This window comes from Loxodonta africana, chromosome 11 (genome assembly GCF_030014295.1).
Source record: "Loxodonta africana isolate mLoxAfr1 chromosome 11, mLoxAfr1.hap2, whole genome shotgun sequence".
Taxonomy (NCBI): Eukaryota; Metazoa; Chordata; class Mammalia; order Proboscidea; family Elephantidae; genus Loxodonta; species Loxodonta africana.
The window spans coordinates 22,566,325-22,586,997 of record NC_087352.1 but is presented as its reverse complement, the minus strand read 5'-3'; the positions used below and the strand labels follow the sequence as shown (position 1 = coordinate 22,586,997).

At 39.6% G+C, this 20,673-nt stretch overlaps 1 pseudogene; it reads right to left on the bottom strand.

Moving 5' to 3' along the window:
* Nucleotides 1–8,955: 8,955 nt before the first annotated feature.
* LOC104845569 (zinc finger protein 160-like) overlaps nucleotides 8,956–20,673 on the bottom strand; it is a 28,329-nt pseudogene continuing 16,611 nt past the window's right edge.

Here is a 20,673-nt window from a genome sequence, read left to right as displayed (position 1 = left end):
TCTCCTTGGTGGGCCACAAGCACCTTTTTGGCATAGCCCCACTAAGTCACTCAGTGGAAGTTACAAAACCATGGCAAAAAGGCCATACAAAAGTGATCCATTGCACCGCAATCCTTACTTAACCTGATAAAAGGCACCTACAACAAAACCAGCAAGATCATACTTAATGGTGAATGTTTTTCATGCTTTATTTTGTAGCTACTTTGGCTAATTTCTCCAATACAGCCCTAAACTGTGGAGATTTTCTGTCTTCTCAGGTTCTTTCTGACTTTACCTGTTGCCATCGAGTTGATTCCAACTCATAATGACCCCATGTGTTACAGAGTAGAACTGCTCCATAGAGATTTCTTGGCTGTAGTTTTTACAGAAGCGTATCAAGGCCTTTATTCCAAGGCACCCCTCGGTGGGTTCAAACCACCAACTTTTAGGTTGGAAGTTGAGCACAAACTGTTTGCACTATCTGTGGACTTTTTTCTGAGTTTAGCAGGACTCAATCAAGTGTTTTCCCATATAAGTAAGATGATAGTTTAAAGGCTCTGTGACATACATTGTATCAAGTCAGGGAAGTATACACCAATTTCCTTAGAGTAATTTCTACCATTATTTTCTATGGAGTTTTGCCAAATGGCACTTTATATCTATGAACGTGATCAAATGACTTTCTCCTGAGTTCTGTAAATATGAATTAAATTGTATATGTGTGTATATAAAGATCGCTGGTGGTGCAGCGGTTAAGTGCTCAGCTGCTAATCGAAAGTTCAGTGGTTCGAACAAAACAAATAAACAAACAACAAATAAAACAGTTGCCATTGAGTGGATTCCATGATTCAATTCCGACTTCTGGTGACCTCATATATTTCAGAGTAGAATTGTGCTTCATAGAATTTTCCATGGCTGTGACCTTATGGAAGTAGATCACCAGGCCTCTCTTCTGAGCTATCTCCGAGTGGACTTGAACTGCCAACCTTTCAGTTAGTAGCAGAGCATTTAACCATTTGTGCCACCCAGGGACTCGTTTAGTTCTATAAATGTGAATTAAATTATTGCATTATAAAACCAAAAAACAAAACAAAAAACCCTCAAACCACCTGCTGTCCAGTCAATTCCAACGACCCCATGTCTGCAGAATAGAACTGCATTCTATAGGGTTTTCAAGGCTGTGACCTTTTGGAAGCAGATCACCAGGCCCTTCTCACACATCTTTGGGTGGATTCAAACTGCCAATCTTTTGGCTAGTAGTCGGGTGCTTAACCCTTAATCAGGGACACTGTGTGTGTATAGGTAGTCCCTGTCTTACAATGAGGTTCTGTTCCAACAATTCCATTGTAAGTTGGTTCTGATATAAGTTGAATACCTCATTTTATTTTTTCAGTTTTCATTATTGTTACCTTTTATTATCAGTATCTTTATAAATCTGATCTTCATTTGTCTTTGGGGTTTGGAAACATTACATATAAACTCATGGATATATTTGAATATTGTATATAGTACATATTACTAACAATAAGATGTACCAAAAAAAGATGATCATAAGTGTGGTTCATTATAACTTGAATATATCGTAAGTTGGGGGCTACATATATATCTATATTTTGTGTGTATATATATTTCACATATATATACGTATGTGTGCGTATATATATATGTATATATACAGTAAAACCTGCAAAAGCCTGAACCTGTATAAGGCAGAAACCTGTCAGAGAAGGAAAACTCAAATATTTTCCAATAAAATGAGTGATAGAAAAGTGGTAGACTGCACTCTGTCAAAGGCTGAAAACTTGTGAGACCTGGAAAAATAAGGCAGTCCTGTCGAGTTCTGGCTCTCACAGGTTTCACTGTATGTATATTCCATTTCATGTATGTTTCCAAATTAATTTACACTGAGTTATACAAAGAGCCCAAGTGGCACAGTGGTTAAGAGCTTGGCTGCTAACCAAAAGTTTGGCAGTTCGAATCCACCAGCTCCTCCTTGGAAACCCTATGGGGCAGTTCTACTGTGTCTTATAGGGTCGTTATAAGTTGGAATCGACTCGGCAGCAATGGATTTGGAGTTATACAGATTGGCCTCTAATGAGTTTTAATATGGATTCTTGACATCATTTTCTTCCTTTCACTTTTCTCACTGATAAATCTTTTTTGAGTTCTTTTGGACATAGCCTTTTTCTGTTCCTAAAAAAAATAACGGTGGAGGTCAGTGGTCTGAAGAAAACCTAAGAATTCAATTTGGGGGTTTGAAAGTCTTCTCAGAGAAGCACACACTCTCGTACGTAAGACACATGTGCTTCACTACCAGTCCCTCACAGCTCACACCTCACCCAGCATTTCCTGCTCCCTCCATTTGAGCTTGTTTCCCCCTAGGGATCATGGAAAGGGAAGAGCTTTTTCCAAACATACCAGTGGTCTCTTTGGAGATGCTCAAAACATTCTAATTGTTTTGGTAATTAGCAACTGCAAGGAAGTTTTTCAGGGATAGAATCAGCACCCCAAGTGTGCACTATTACTACTACTACAGGTGAAATGATAATTGCAGTTCTAAGGGGAGGTAGGTCACAGAATCATGAACTGTTATCTCAGGGTCTGACTGCCTCCCTCCCACAAACACATACACACACCGGCTGTCTTGACCTTCACAGTGATCCCAGTGTCCTGGCAGTGAGAAGTTGTGAGTAATCTATTTCAGTCTGATGGCAGAGAATGTAGAGAAGATATATCAGAAGACTGGGTATGAGCATCTGTTCATGGTGATGGAAAATTTGGTAATGATTATTGTTGATGATTGCACATGATTGATATAATTAGTCATTAAGTTATACACATGAAAGATGTTGAATTAGCAAATGTGTTATATATTTGCAACAATTATTAAAAAAAAAAGAAGAAAACCCTATGGAGCACAGTTCTACTCTGACATACATGGGGTTTCCATGAGTTGGAATCAACTCAATGGCAACTGTTTTTTTTTCAATATACTAAATAATTTAAATAAAAAATTTCAAATGTCAAAAAACCATACCAAACACAAAAGTTCTGGGTTAGAAACTGGTTCAGTATCAAGACACACAGGAAGGAGTTATAATTCCTAATGCTATGAACTTAACGGAGCACAGCTGGAGGCTCATGGCCCTACAACAATCTCTACTGCTCTTAATGTAATTTAATGGTACTCTTATGTTGGTTGTTGATGTTTAGTACAAGTAGTAATGAAGCGTGGTTTTTATGGTGCTTAAGAGTATAACGTGGAAATAAATTTGCTATAAAATCTTCCCTACAAAATCACTGAAATTTTTCCAGAATTAGCTGAGGGGTTTCTATAAAGCTTCCATACATGTGATAATGAGTCTGATGGAGTTAAATTTTTTTTTTTTTAATTCTGTGCAGAAACAGTGTGTCTGAGTAGTAACTGTTGAACTCTGTTTTTCATTAAATCTTAGGATATGATAATTGTGTCTGTACTGAAAATATTTCTAATTGCTTGATCAACATGAGACTATTTTGCTCTGGAAGTCAGAGGAGCATTTAAAGGAAAATTAATTTAAAAAATAGGGTTCGAGGTGGTAGAAAAAAATACGGCATTCACTTATTGCCTTGACAATTCATTCACTGTCACACTCAAGTATATCTTGTGATATTTTCACTAGTTTTAAACATTTTAAAACATTATATCCAGGCCATACCATCCCTCTACTGTTTCAGTTTATCCAAACTACACACTTCCTGGCCTTTCAGATTACATTTTGTATATTTGTCTGATATGTTAATGTTCCCTAGTTGCACATTAATTTTTTGTATTGCAGTGAAAACACATAACAAAACATACACCATTTCAATAATTTCTACCTGTAGAATTCAGTGACACTGATTATATTCTTTAAGCTTTGCAACGTTTCTTGCTATCCTTTTTCCAAATTATTCCACCACCATTAACATAAACTCAGTAACCTGCCCCTCCCCACCCCATCTCAGTTATCTAGTGCTGCTATAACAGAAATACCACAAGTGGATAGCTTTAACAAACAGAAATTTATTTTCTCACAGTTTAGGAGTCTAGAAGTGCAAATTCAGGGTGCCAGCTCCAGGGGGAAGGTTTTCTCTCTCTTGTTGGGTCCTTTCATCAATCTTCCCTGAGTCTAGGAGTTTCTCAGTGCGGGGATCCCAGGTCAAAAGGACATGCTCCACTCCCAGCACTTCTTTCTTGGTGGTATGAGGTCCATCTCCTCTCTGCTCACTTCTTTTATATCTCAAAAAAGATTGACTCAAGATGCAACCTAATCCTGTAGATTGACTCTTACCTCGTTAGCATAACTGCCTTTAATTCTGCCTTATTAACATCATAAAGGTTAGGATTTTCAGTAGGAAAATCAGATCAGATCACAAAATGGTAGACAACCACACAATACTAGGAATCATGGCCTAGCCAAGTTGACACACATTACTGGGGGACACAACTCAATCAATCCATGACAAGTGGGTTGTGAAATAATCTGGAGATTATAGAACTCCTTTGAGTGTGTAACTTTGCGTCTGAGATATAAAACTTTTCCAAGGATTAACTTGCATAGAGTTGTGTAAAAAAAAAAAGGTGACATAATATAGAAATTGTTGAATTGGTGTATGTCCTACTGTGTGTATTCTCAACAATAACAAAAATAAGTTATTTTTAAAAAGTTACATAAAATAGGAGTAGTATTTGTGTTGATCATTTTAGAAATAAAACCATGACCATTCCTTCTAATACAAATGGTATGATATGAAGCTGGAGGGAAAATAAAGTTATACATTTAACTTACCATTTTTAGAGAAATGGTAGTCAATTGAAATATGATCATGGTTACAATATTAGCACATTTAATCAAGAAGCATCGTAGCAGATTTTTTAAAGAGATTAGCTGAGAAGTGACAAATAGACACATGGTGTCTGGAATAAATTTTAGAGTTGTTTCTAGGTTGATTATTCTGTATTATGCAGTCATATCAACTATCTATGTATACAAGAAAAAGGATTCAGGATTGGCTCTCCTGTTCCTTTTGTAAATATGAAGGAGCCTACTTGGAGCAGTAGGGAATTAGCCATTTTTAAGTGGGAGTCATAGTCCAATTGGCTTATGGAGAGTTTTGTTGCTTATGAAATTTCCAAGGGATTAAAATGGAGGCATTTAAAAAAATATTGTCCGCAATAACAGAAAATATTTGAACATACACCTTTCTGTAATGACAGTATAAAGTTGATGCAAATTATTAAAGATTAAAAAATGTGAAAAACTGAATTTGGCCTAACGTATATTCAAATATGTGCCATAAAAAATGAAGAATATGCATTTTAGCTCACATGGAACACTGAAAATGTTTAACACATTATAACACAAAGCAAAAATCAAAATATAATAAATACTCATTTTATAATCCATCAAGCCATAGTCAAAATCCATCAAGCAATAATATTTTTAAACTATACATTACAATTTAATAAACAATAGCCCTAAACAATAGCCCAGGAATAGCCCTAGTCTAGTCTCTGACGAGGACATTTTTAAATTAAGTGCAGAAAGTTTGCTTCATCCAAAATGCTTCTTCCATTCGCAATGCCATTGATCTGACCCCAGGAAGTACAATAATCTTTTTCCCAATAGCATATGGTCCTCAGGTCCAGTAACTTCTCTAAATCATGGAGTCGGGATTCCACTTCCATAATCCTTAGAAACTCATTACCTGTCCCAATCTACCATCTCATGCCTTTCAACACTGGTTCATCACACCATATTGTATGTGGTTACCCTGACATTGTGGAACACGTAAGGGGACACCTCCACATTTCAAAAGTCTTCCCCATATTTTTTATCATGTCTTTCCTACCTTTCTAAGGATGCCATCACTGCATTTTCTCATTCTCCACATCTTACTTAGCCATAAGAGAAATGAAATCCTGATGCATGCCACAACGTGGAAGAATCTTGAAAACACCATGTTGAGTGAAATAAGTCATTAGTAAAAGGACAAACACTGTATGATCTCACTGATATGAAATAAGCAAATATACAGAAACCAAAAATTACTAATGGTTAGGGGTGGGAGGGAGATGGAAAGGGGGGTTTTGTTTGCGGAGGGCGTTGAGTTTATGTTAGTGGTGGTGGAATATTTTAGAAAAGGAAAGCAATAATGGTGGCACAACTTAAAGGCTTTGCCACATTCAGTGTTACTGAATTGTAAATGTGGCAGTTGTGCTGGCAAACGTTACGGTGTCTGTATTTTCACACAATAAAAAAAAATGTAGAAATATAATTTTATGGTGCATATTCATGAATGAGTGATGTAGATGATAGAAGGGCAGAATCTAAAACTGCATACATATGTTCTTTTTATTATAGCCACATAAATATCCAAGGGGCAGAGTGTGGAGACAATAATTCAAGTACAAATTATGAGTATATATTCCCCAAACTGCCTGATTCCACTACAGAAATTGTTATAGATGTCATTCAACTTTGAGAGCCTAAAGGTGTATTGTTTGTTTGTGATGAAGTGCTTTAATAAGGTGGGACAGACTTGAATTGATGAAGAAATATAATTGATTCAGGCTTATGAAAACTGATTAAATTTTATTACTAGGCGAGCTCTGATATATTCTAAATAAAATGGTAGCAAAATGCATGGTTAAATGTGAACCCCATATATGCACTGTATTCTAATTCTTTTGATTAGTCTCCCCTCCCTGATAACTGCTCTCTTCAGTTACCAAGAATATTTTCTCATTAGTCTTTGATATACAACAGCTATTTCTTAACCACTGTGCCACCAGGGCTCCTCAAATACGAGTGGCCATCATTCTCCTCTATTATTTCTACCATTAAGCAGTCCCTGGTAACCCATTGTACTGGTCCCATGAAAAGCTCAATGTCTCAATGGTTTGACTTACTCTTTCTGTTTCATGGCCAGGTGGTAGAGCAATCCTTTTTAATAATCCAAAGTGGACCTCTGTTGTACCAACAAACCTCTAGAAAGGGACTCTGAACATATTAAATATGATGATTAACATAGTTGTATATCTGTTCTCTTCCCCTCTCCACCATCTCATTCACATTTACACAAGATTTTTTTTCTTTTTTTTGTATTTTAGATGAAGGCTTACAGAACAAACTAGTTTCTCATTAAACAGTAGACATATTGTTTTATGACATTGGTTAACAAGCCCATGACATGTCAACACTCTCCCTTCTTCACCTTGGGTTCCCTATTAGCAGCTTTCCTGTCCCCTCCTGCTTTCTAGTCCTTGCCCCTGGGCTGCTGTGTCCCGTTAGTCTCATTTTGTTTTATGGGCCTAATCTTTGGCTGAAGGGGGAACCTCGGGAGTGACTTCATTGCAGAGCTAAAAGGGTGTCCAGGGGCCATATTCTCAGGGTTTCTCCAGTCTCTGTGAGGCCAGTAAGTCTGGTCTTTTTTTTGTGAGTTAGAATTTTGTTCTACATTTTTCTCCAGCTCTGTCCGGGAGCCTGTATTGTGATCCCTGTCAGAGCAATCAGTGGTGGTAGCCGGGCACGATCTAATTGTACTGAACTTGAGACAGGACTAGGCTGGAGCAGGGCCGGTTGGGCCCCAACCCCTCCTGACACATAGGCCAGGAAAAAGTCAAGCGAGACAGAGAGTGGGATAAACAAACTGACCTATTGGCACTGGTGCAACTATAACCCACCTCCTGGAGATTAAAACTGAACACACAGGCCCTGTGGGGCAAAATGTTCCAGCTGTGGGGTGGAACAAACTGAAATTCTGCAAGATGTTGCAAATAAACTGTTAATGTAGATCTTGCAGAACTCCACAGGTGCAGAGTGTGTGCAAAAGAAGTAAGAGTGACCACTGTTTGACCTTCCTGTGCCAGCCGAAGGGGGCAATGTGACAAAGGGAACCAGTGCACCTGTATCACAATCCATAATGAGTTATGTCAAGGGGAACCAAAGGACTTCCATCTTGAAGAAATCCTGCGTGTGCACCTTCATTTGCATAACTCAACTCCTTCTCAGAAATCTTCGTCCTTTCCCCAAGAACCTCATGAATAAACATCAAGACCCTTCCTTGTTGAAACCCTTTAATACTTAACTCTTAGGCAAATCAGAGAGACAGTCTCTCTGAAGGTTCTAGCCCTTACTGTCTCCTTTTGCTAGCTGCTGGCAAAATAAATTTGCTTGTGCAACTCCAAGCTGCTTCAGTAGTCTTATTGGACAGCACGAATGGGGATGGGTTCAGCCGAGGTTGGGGCCCTCAGTACAGACTCAGTCTGGTGGAGGCCATGATAGATGTGGTCCATTAGTCCTTTGAAATAATCTTTTCCTTGTATGTTTTCTTCATTCTTCCTTGCTCCCAAACGGGTGAGACCAGCGGAGTACTTTAGATGGCCGCTCACAGGCTTTTAAGACTCCAGATGCTACTCACCAAAGTAGAACACATTTACACAAGACTGTATCTTAAAATTCATTGTTCTTGTTTTTTTCAAAGACTATAGGGTCACTATGAGTCAGAATTGACTTGATGGCAACAGGTTTGGTTGTTTTTTTCAAGGAACATGGATATGAATGAACCCTACCTAATGAAGTAAGCCCATTCATCTTACTGATCCCTTTCTGGAGAACATCAAGGTGTCACATGAAATGTCTGTGATGAAGGCATAAAATTAACACATTTCATACTTCTCACTGATAGACATCAATAATAATGTAGCCTTTTTAAGAAACCTCAACTATCAGAACAAAAATACTTCATAAAGTAAAGATAACTGGACCTTTCCACAGACGTCCTTGTTTCTTTGACACTAAACATCTCATGACTTTTAAATGATTTCAATTTGTAATTACTCTGTAGAATTTAACATCTGATGTTGATTAATCTTCAAGAAGGACTAGAGATTTAGTTCTCTCTAGAACGAATTCTCTGATGTCTAGTCCACTGCGAAAACTGGGTAAACGATTAACCATACTCATTGCATTTGTGAGGTTTCTCTCCAGTATGAAGTTTTTGGTGAAACTTGAGGTCAGACCACTGCCTGAAGGCCTTGCTACATACAACGCATTTGTAGGCTTTCTCTCCAGTATGCATTCTCTCATTATCCCAAAGGTGCAAACATTTGATAAAAGCCCTATCACATACATTTGTGTGGTTTCTTTCCAGGATGTATATTCTGATGTCTAGTGAGACCTGATACTGCTTAAAGGCTTTGCCACAGTGTTTACATCTGTAAGGTTTCTCCCCAGTATGAATTCTCTGATGAACTGTAAGGCCTGAATTTTGACTAAAGGCCTTGCTATATCAATTTATATGGTTTCTGTCCAGTATGGATTCTCTTATGTTGAGTAAGATTTAAACTCTTGGTAAAGGCTTTACCACATCCGTGACATTTGTAATGCCTCCCTCCAGTATGAATTCTCTTATGACCCCAAAGTTATGAACAGGTGGGAAAATCCTTACCACATTCATTAATTTGTAAGGTTTCTCTCCGGAATGGATGCCTTTATGTTGAGTAACGTTTGAATGCTCGGTAAAGGCTTTGCCACAGTCCGTAAAACATTTGAAAAATTTCCTTTCCAGTATGGATTCTCTTATGTCGAGTGAGGTTTTAACACTCAGTAAAGGTTTTGCCACAATCATCACATTCGAAAGACTTCTCTCCAGTATGAATTCTCTCGTGTGCCCAAAGGTGTGAATGCATGGTAAAATCCACATATATTCCATTTATATGGTTTCTTTCCAGTATGGATTCTCTGATGCCTCATAAGGTTTGACAGCTGGTTAAAGGCTTTGCCACAGTCATTACATTTGTAAGGTTTCTCTCCAGTATGAATGCTCTCGTGACCCTACAAGTATGAACATCTGGTAAATTCCTTGCCACATTCACAGCATTTGTAATGTTTCCCTCCAGTGTGGATTCTCTTGTGTCAAGTAAGGTTTGAACAATCAGTAAAAGCTTTGCCACACACTCATCACATCTGTAAGGTCTCTGTTCAGAATGAATTCTCTGATGACTGTTGAGGATTAAGCATTGGCTAAAAGACTTCCCACATTCATTACATTTGTAAAGTTTTTCTTTAGAATGTATTTTCTGGTGTTGTGTAAGCAATGAAGGGTGCATAACAACCTTTCCATATTTACCACAAATGTTGGTTTTGCCACTAGAAGGAGGTTTTTGAAGTGGTGACACTGAGGAGCCATTGCTGATAGCCTTCTCAACTTGATTGCATTCATGTATTTTTTTCTCAGTTTGACATCTCTGCATTTCAGCAAGATGTGACTGAAAGCTTAATGCAATCTTTGAAAGTGTTTCCTATATCCCTGCATAGCCTATGTTATATTTTAGTTTTGACTGAAATTTTTTATACACAACCTATGTTTGAAATATTGATATGCACTTTTTTTTTTACAGAAACACTCTGTGTCAGTGGTAAATTACTCCAGGGTTTGTTATGCTGTTGGTCTCTTGTACCAGTGAGGTTTTTGTTATGGGTCATAGACGTTCCTCTGTAATTTCTTTCATCATGTCCCCACTGACTCTCAATCTCATTCATGTTTTCCTGGAAATCCTCAAAGCCAAAATACTCAATGCCATGCCTTTCTTGTTCTTATCATAGGTTGGTATAATGCTCCTTTATTAGTCCCCTCTTTTGGTTGTAACTCTTTGATCCTAAATCTAGCAGAGATATCTGAAAGATACATAAAAACCATAGGCTTCCTGTTAATTAGAGTTGGAAGGTGAATATTTGATATTGAGAAATATAATATTAGAGCAAAAGTAATACTTTTAGTGAACAGTTATGAAATTATCAACTATGGTCTTCAAAGATTTAGAAACACAGATTATAGAATTTTTCAATAAAGGGTGATTACATATAAATGGAGGTGTTTTACCATTGCAACCCCAAAGCACCCACCAACTCACAGGAGACATATGGTCTCATATTTGAAAAAAAGAAACAGGTGTTACATTAATACACACTTAGTACATAATTATTGAACATAAAAAATGCCAAAACACAGCACTGTATAATGATAAGTAAGCCACAACAAACTTGTGTAATGAATAAGATAACTAAGTGGCAAACCAGAATTATAAAACTAAAATAGCACTGGGAACATCAAGAAAAATTTAATAAAACACTATTGAAAGAATAACAAAACAGTCTTCCAAATACTTGTTACAAAACTATCTATAACCATCAACAACAGGCACTTTTATGACATGGATAATTGATCCATGGCTGTTATATTCTTTAATAAAAAAAATTTTTTTTTATAATAGATACTGAAAATTATCATCTAAAAATCATAATAAAAATTAATAAATGAAACACTTCGATAATTCATGATCAATACAGCAGGTTAATAATAAGTAACTCAAAACCAGACCCATTGTCACTGATTTGATTCCAACTCATGGCGACCCTATAGGACAGAGTAGAACTGTAATCTTTATGGGAGCAGATTACCAGGTCTTTCTCCTGTGGAGCCACTGGGTAAGTTCCAACCACTGACCTTTCAGTTAGCAGCCAAGCACTTAACCTCTAGGCCACCAGTGCACCTTCAATAAGTAAACATAATTATGTAAAATACATCCATTCCTCACTTATTGACATTGTTAGGTTCCAAAGACCATGTCATTATGCAAAAATTGGCATTATGTGAAAATGGAGGAGAACCACATCAGATCACAAAGTGGAGGATGACTACATCATTACATAACTGCCAAATTATATCATTATATATCTGCCAAACCACTGAGAATCATGGCCCAACCAAATTGACACATAACCTGAACCAACACAGCCAGCATTACTCTCACTTCGCACCTCAGCATTCGTTATTGCCAGATGTATATTGTTAATGGCAAAATAGCCAGACAGATTTTTTACTATTGCTGTAAATATCAGATGATGAGATAGTTGATAAGTGAGGAGTAGGTGTCTAGTCTTTGGGATTTTAAAGACTTCTCCCCCAAGACAAAAGAAAGGACTTCTATTCCAGAGGGAACACACACAGTATGAGACTTTGAAGACATTTTGGGAATCACCAATTTTTGAAATACTAGGATCAGGTAAACACACAATATTGTAAAAATTAACAATGGGGAAGGGTGACATCAGCACAAGTGGGGGAGTTGGGTATTTCAAACATTTGTCTGTCTACAAAAACAGTGAATAAACTGGTAAACAATATTGGAGTCAACTCTATCAGAATTCTGGAAATTAATCAAAGGTTCACAGCAACCAAGCATATGCTTAGTCAAGAAAAAAGCAACTGAATCTCAATAGAAAAGCTTCATGGGTTTAACTTACACTGATCCCATCTCTTAGTCCCCACCTGAGTGTTAGCCTTGAAGATGTCAGCCCCAAACCTGATACAGGTTTCTAGTACTGCAGGGGCAGAACAGCCCTTATTCTCAAAGAATTGTGGTTGTTTGTTTTGACCTGCCTGATGGCTCCCTGAAATACTGGATTAAAAGGTGTGTCTTTATTTTGCCTAACTCAGAAATCTACCTGGAGGGAGGTGCTACCCAGGGAGCATTTTTAAAAAACACTTAAAGGTAAATGTTATGAATTGAATTGTGCGCTCCCCCTACCCCCGCCACCAAAATATGTGTTGGGACCCTAAACCCTATCTATGAGGATATAGTTCTATCTAGGAATAGGGTTTTCCTTGTTATGTTAATGAGGTCATATCACTGTGGGGTGTGTCTCAAACAAATCCCAATTACTTTTGAGATATAAAAGGAGAAGATTAGCTACAGAAGAATGCAAGCAGGAGTGGGGGAGATATAGGTGCCACGTGGAGATCTCCAATGAACACCAAGAAGAAGCTGAGATGATGATTTTCCCTCAGGGCAAAAGAGGGAACCTTCCCCTAGAACCAGTACCCTGAATTCAGACTTCTAGCATCCTAAACTGTGAGAAAATAAATTTGTTTGTAAAGGCCATCCAGTTGAGGTGTTTCTGTTACAGCAGCTCTAAGAAACTAAGAGAGTAAATGTATTAGGTACTGCCATCCAGGGCAAAGGATAACAGTTGGGCAGAAGTGGACATATGGAAAAGCCAGGAAATAAAAACTGGGGAGTGAGATGCTTTGAGGAATAAGGACTTTGAAAAGCTCCTACATATTGCTCGAAAATTAGGATGCATTATGAAAGAAAAGACCTGAGAAACTCAAAGCTTTCAACTCTGAGTGACTGTCAGGCTCTGTGTGATGAGGAAGTGAAGTCTACGCAGATTTATAAACTGCCTGGCTGTGTGTCCGTGTTTCCCAATACACATACACAACAAATCTGCAAAGACTGGGAGAGTTTTGTTGTTGTTGTTATTATTGTTGCCTTTTTTGTTGTTGTTCCAGGTATTTTAGGAAATCTCTGTCAAGTCAGCACTGACAACTCAGCCAACTGAGCAGACCTCAGTAGCCATATAGGACAAACAATATAAAGCATACAAAATTAGTTCAGAGAAGCTAATAAACAAACTAACAACAAGAATCAACAACAAATCATGGGGAAAAGGTAGAATCTAATTTTCAGAGTTGTCACAAGATAGTATTTAAAATGCCAGCTTTCAACACATAATTACAAGGCAGGCAAAGCAGTAAGAAAGTATGCCCATATGCCACAAAATTGATAGAAATAGAAAGTCAACCTGAGGATGCTCAAGCAATGGACTTACTAGATAAACATTTTAAATTGACTATTTTTAAACATGCTGTAAGAGCTAAACGAAAACATGGGCAAAGAATAAAAGGATACCAGGAGAACGATGTTTGGAGAAACAGGGAATATCAATAAAAATATAAAAAGGAAACAAATATAAATTCTGGAGCTGAGAAGAACAATAAATATAATAAAAAAAACTGCCTACAGATACTCAACAACAGATTTAACCAGGATGAAGAAAGAGTTAGTGAACTTGTACATAGGTCACTTGAAATTAAACAGCCTGAGGAACAGAAAGACAAAAATAATGAGGATAGATGAATAAAGACTAAGAGACCTGTGGAATACCATCATGTACACAAAATATAAATAATAAGAGTCCCAAAAGGAGAGGAGAGAAAGGGGTAGAATATTAGAAGAGATAATAGCTGAAAACTTCCTAAACATGATAAAAAACATGGATCTATATATCTAAGAAGTTCAACAAATTCCAAGCAGGATAAACTTGAGATCCAAACTAAAACACATTACAATCTGTAAGAATGGCACGGCAGAGGCATCTAACCTCCTCTAACTTCACAAGGGGGAGGAATCGTTACCAACATCAACAGCGCAAGGCTGATTCCTATGAGGTCAGCCATACCTCCTCTGTCTGACCTCTTTACCAATTCTGACACCAGCTGTCCCTCCCACGGCACTCTCTACTTCTCTGCCGGGTTCAATAATTCATTGCAGTGGCCACACAGAACCCAAAGACCATACTCTCAGTTAAGGGGTTTAATAGGGAAATATCGGGTCACAATTCAGGTTCAGGAATGCTCAGGATACAGTTCTTCACTCAGGACAGCTTCTCAGCCATGCCACAGGCAGGCCTCTCTCTGGCCCTTGGCCCCTCAGCCCCTTGGGCTGTTCCGGCCTCTGCCCTGCTCTGGCAAGCATTACAAATCTCTTGTAGCTCTGCTGATAAGTACCTGCAGAGTCCCCACTGCACCAATAAGACTTGGCCCAAAGGAGTTCAGCTCTCTCACTTCACGGCACCCTGCTCTGCCAGTAAGCCTCCTGCCCAAAGGCACTCAGCTCTCTCATACTGGGGATCGGCACGCAGACTATAACCGCCTTGCTCAGTGGACCAGGAAGCCCATGCACCGTCTCCTGCCAGTCTCCCGGTCCTGCTGCCTCTGCTGCCACCATTTCTCTACTGCTGCTTCTCACCAACTCTCACCATTTCTGGTATTACAGCTCTCTGTCTGCTGGGAGGTTCTTGGCACAGGGATCCCAGGTCCAAAGGACAAGCTCCACTCCTAGCTCTTCTTTCTTGGTGGTAGTGAGATCCCCCTCTACTCTGGGATTGGCTCTCTTTTAAGCCTAGAGGGATGGCAAAACTGACCAATCCCCTTGTTAGGGTTCCATAGACGTCTTTTGCATAGTCTCACCCAGTCATTTCGTGGGAGTTACAAAGACAATGGTTAGAAGGGCCATATTAAGTAATTCACTGCACCACAGTCAGACAGTGGCAAGACAAAGACAAAAAATCTTGGAAGCTGCAAAAGAGAAGCAACTAGTTACATACAGGAGGTCTACAATAATATTAATAGCTGATGTCTTATCAGAAGCCATGGAGGCCTGAAGGCAGTGGGATGATATATGTAAAGTTCTGAAAGAAGAAACTCTCAATCAAGAGTTCTGTACCTTGCAAAAGTATCCTTAAAAAGGAAGGAGAATATGGAGAAATTGAAACCTTTATCCATTGCTGGTGGGAATGCAAAATGTTACAGCCACTGTGGAAAACAGTTTAGAAGTTTCTGAAAAAGTTAAACAAAGAAGTACAATATGACCCAGCAATTCCACTCGCAGGTATATGCCCGAGAGATCTGAAAGCAGCAACACAAAGTGACACATGTACATCGATGTTCACTGCAACACTATTCACAATAGCCTGACAGACTGAAATGTCTATCAGTGCATGAATGGATTAAAAAATGTGGTATGCCACTGGAATATTACTCAGCCATAAAGAGAAATGAAGTCCTAATACATGCCACAACATGGATGAACCTTGAAAATATGCTGAGTGAAATAAGTCAGTTTGCAAAAGGACAAACACTGTATGATTTCACCTATACAAAACAAGCAAATGTAAGTAGTACCCAGCTTAGTACAGGACTCTGTTCTGATGACTCTGTCATAAATTCTCACATAAATCGAATACCTAATTTTTTTAAGTTTTATTATTGCCTTTTATTATCGATATCTTTATAAATCCGATCTTTTTTTTATTTAAAAGATACAGGGAATTTTAATTAGATCGACATAGTTAAGAGCAAAAAGATAAAGTGGCCATTGCTACCTTACCTCCAGTCCTTGCATTTAAACAGGCTAATGAATACAAATCAAAACACATGTTCCATGAGACAGTGAAGAGACTTCTCCAGTATTTAAATATATTCATATAACCACGGTTATATAAATCTAAAATCAGTCCTCTATAGGTTGTGAGATGGCAATCACCATCTTTGTGAAAAATTGGACATTACTAATCCAACACAGCCTCAAGTCCAAACATATCTTTAGAAGGGGAAAGCAGTGATAACACTTGCTGAACCGAAATTACTATCACAATTTAAAAATGTTTGATCATATTAATTTAACCACCCAATCTTATTTAATTCAGGACTGCCCAACAAAAATATTCTATCAGCCATTCATGATACAAATTCTGGTGTATGAGAATTCAGATAGAATATTTTTAAAATAGGTACATATAAACTTAAATATGGTATGTGTAAAACTCACAACAAAGCTGCAGTAATAAAGTGGTACTGGCACGAGGATTGACATATAGACCTCTAATAGAACTGAGAGTCTAGAAAAGACCCATATATTTATGGTCAATTGATTTTGGACGAGGGTATCTGTAAAAATGGTATGGCAGAGGCGTCTGACCTGCTCTAACTTCACGAGGGGGATGGAGAATCAAGATTAACAACCTAAGGCTGATTCCTATGAGGCGGAGGTCAGACAAACCTTCACCCTCACACCTTTTTACCAATTCTGACACCAACCATCCCTTCCATGGCACTCTCTATTCTCTGCTGGGTTCGATGATTCATTGCAGTGGCCACACAGAACTCACAGACAATACTCACGATTATGGGGCTTATTAGAGAAGTAACAGGTTCCAATTCAGGATCGGAAACAACTCAGGATACAGTTCTTCAGTCAGGACAGCTCCTTCTCAGCTGAGCCCACAGGCATGCCTTTCTCTGGTCCTCTGCCTCTGTCCTGCCAGGGAAAGTGTTACAAAGCTCTTTAGCTCCACCAATAACTGCCCAGAGGCACCCTACTCTGCCAGCAAGCCCCCCGCCAGGAAGTGCTTAGCTCTCTTGTTCTGTGAGTTGGTGAGCCTAGCTCCACCAAGTGCCCAGAGGCATCCCACTCCACCAGCAAGCCTCCTGTCCGAAGTCACTCAGCTTTCTTGCTCTATGGACCAGGAAGCCCAACATGCAGTCTCCTGCCAGCCTCCTACTTCTGCTGCCTCTGCTGCTGCCATTTATCTTCCACTGCTTCTCACCGTCTCTTACTGTTTCCAGTGTTACAACTCTCTCTGTCTCCTCGGCCTAGGAGGTTCTAAGCACAGGGATCCCACGTCCAAAAGACACACTCCACTCCCATCTCTTCTTCTTGGTGGTCATGAGGTCCCCCTTTCTGCCTTTGGGATGGCTCATTTTAAGCCTAGCGGGATGGCAAAACTGACCAATCCCCTCATTAGGGTTCCACACACCTTATTTGCATGGTCCCACCCCCCACAAGGGTGCCATGCACCTTGTTTACATTATTAGCAAGTGTCTTAGTTATCTAATGCTGCTATAACAGAAATACCACAAGTGGATGGCTTTAACGAAGAGAAATTTATTCTCTCACAGTCTATTAGGTTACAAGTCGAAATTCAGGGTGTCAATTCCAGGGGACGACTTTCTCTCTCTGTTGGCTCTGAAGGAAGATTCCTTGTCATCAGTCTTCTCCTGGTGGAGGAGCTTCTCAGGCGCAGGGACCCCAGGTCCAAATGGCGTGCTGTACTCTGGTGCTGCTTTCTTGGTGGTATGAGTTCCCCCCTTTCTGCTAGCTTCCATTTCCTTTTATCTCTTGAGAGATAAAAGGTGATACAGGCCACGCCCCAGGGAAACTCCCTTACATTGGATCAGAGCTGTAATCTGGTAAGGGTGTTACAATCCCACCCTAACCCTCTTTAACATAAAATTACAATCACAAAATGGAGGACAACCACAGAATACTGGGAATCATGGCCTAACCAAGTTGATAGGTATTTCGGGGAGGGGGGAGACAATTCAATCCAGGACATTTCACCCTTTGGCCCCCCAAAAATCACATCCTTGCAATATGCAAAACATATTCACCTCATCACATCACAGTAAAAGTCTTAACTCCAAGTCCAAAATCCAAAAATTCCTCTTCACTGTGAAATCTAGAATACAAGTTATCTGTTTCTATAAGTACAATGGCAGAACAGGCACAAGTTAGATATTTCCATTACAAATGGGAGAAACTGAAGGAAAAGAAAGGATAACAGGCACCAAGCAAGTCAGCAGAACACATTACATTAGCCCTCAAGGCTTTGAAAATAATCCTCTGTTCTCTGAGACAATTTACACAATGGCCCTGCCCTCCAGATTCTAGGTAGTGGCCATACTCTCCAGATTCTGAGTGGAGGCCCCTCAGCCACTGGGATAGCAACTCTGCTCCCTCGGGTTAGGCACACCATTCTCCTTGTACATCTAAGCAGCAACTACACTGTTAGAAATACCAGAGGCCATGGTTCCACCCTTTGAAACCCCAGAGGGTCTGGCCATGCCTTTTGAGACTGAGGCTGTTTCTTGTCTCTTCAGCTTCTGCTTCCTGGTTTCTTGGCTTCTTTGCTCCTTGGGCCTCATACCAGCATCTGCCCTGCTGGGGCAAGTGTTCCAAAGCTCTGTAGCTCTACCGATAAGTGCCTGGAGGCACCCCAGTCCACCAGGAAGCCTCCTGCACACAGACACTCAGCTCTTGCACTCCACGGGTCAGCTTCAGCGTTGTCAGGCACTGGTCTCCTGGTTCTGCTGCAGCTGGGACACGCTGACCACTCAGTGGCTTCAAGGGGCACTTCTGTATGTAGCAGGATGATACTGTAATCTATCAATCAAAGTGTTCTCCTTAAGAATTTTGTTACCTGGTACACAACCAAAATAGGAGAGTCCATCAGAGGTTGTTCATTACTGAAGGGTGGGCTATCACAGGACAAAAAGTGAGTGAAACTTCAGACTCTAGGAAAGTATATTTCAAAAGCAATTTTTCCGAGTCAAAATCACACAAACTTAGGAAAAAATAAAATCAGGAAGAGCCAAGGTTTTCCTACTTTTCCAGACTAGGTAGAGAGCTGGAGGAGGGAGAAAAATGGAGAGCTGAAAAACACAAGCTATGAGAGTAAAGGGATCAGATTCTGTGGAGATCATGAGAAAGGACCATTGGTTTTGCCCATAAAACCTAGGCTAAGTGCCCCAAAGACTGAGATAAGGTCCTCATGAAGGACTGGGCAATCGAACAGAGGATCTCTCTGTCCACTGTCTTTACAGTAATGCCGAATAAAAATATCTCAAAAGCCTCCCCCACCCCCCATCATTCATCATACCGATGTGTTGCAAAAGCCAAACTGAAGAAATGCCTGAGGTTTGGGATCAGGCAGAGAGGGCTCAAGATGGCCCCATGCAGTTTCCTAGGGGCCCAGATGCAATGGAAGAATAGGCAATGTTTTCCCATTCCATGAGAAGGTCTTCAGGTACATAAAAAAAGGAAAGGAAACTGGAGAAGGCCTTGGGTCGGGACTAGGGAGACCTTGGCTCTGATCTGTGTGGACTGACAACTGAGTATTGAATGAGAAACCATGGAAGGACCCCATATAAAGAGGCTTCCTTATGCCACTCATAGTCAAGGTATCAAAGAAGTCACAGGAGACAGATAACACAGTGTTGTAGGTCCTGACAAGGACTTTGCATTTGTCTCTGCATAAGCTGGAACACCATGGGAAGATAAACTTTTCCATGTGTGAAAAACAGAGTGCTGAGTGCAGGGAATGAAACACTTTCTTTGAGGGCTCACAGAAATAAATTTTATCTTTCCACAGACATTTCACATTTGGGGAGTTTGCCAAATAATATTTAATGGTGCAGCCTTCTATCCGCCCATCTGAGCTCTTACCTGTGCTCACACCGTTCATACATTCCCACCCACCTGGTTTGGTTTGGTTTTGCTATTTTCACTTCAGTTTCCACAGCCTAAGTCTCCTTCCCTTGCTCCAAAATGAAAATAATATTCCACTCAGAAAGAGAGATTCCTGTTTACATGAACAAAGGTACATGATGTGCTGTGGCTTTTCCAAAATACAAGACCAGCCCTTTGTTTGGCTGAAAAGAAAGGACATTACTGATGGATCTAGAAAAATTGTTCACAAATTTCTACACTGTCTGCCTCCTTTTGAATGCTTAAGGGCTTTTTAAAATATGCAGACATCTAACTCTCTTTCAAGAACTACTGCATCGAAAGCACAGGAGTAAAACGAGGCAACCAGGTATTTTACATTTGCCATGTTTTGTGAATACTCAAGTTCTGAAATCACCACTTGGGGTGCAAGGAACTCCTTTACGTGGCCTTTTGCCTTGGTTCTTTGGAAAAACAGCTTGAGAGATTTTTTTTCTCCTAAGCCCTGAGGAATTGTTTACCTTTAATCTAGTTCTTTGGAGAGGCAAGTTGGGGAGGAGGCTCCCAGGTTGTTTTGTAGCCCAGAGGGTTTCTTACTTTTGTCCTCCTGATTCTCTAGGTTGACTGACATTTCCAGGATAAGCTGTAAGCAACAGGATGATTTGATACTTTTGCTGGTAATTAACAAAACCTAAGTTGATTGACATCTTATGGGTGATTGAGGATTGTTGAACTCTGGAACTGTAGGTGATGAGGAT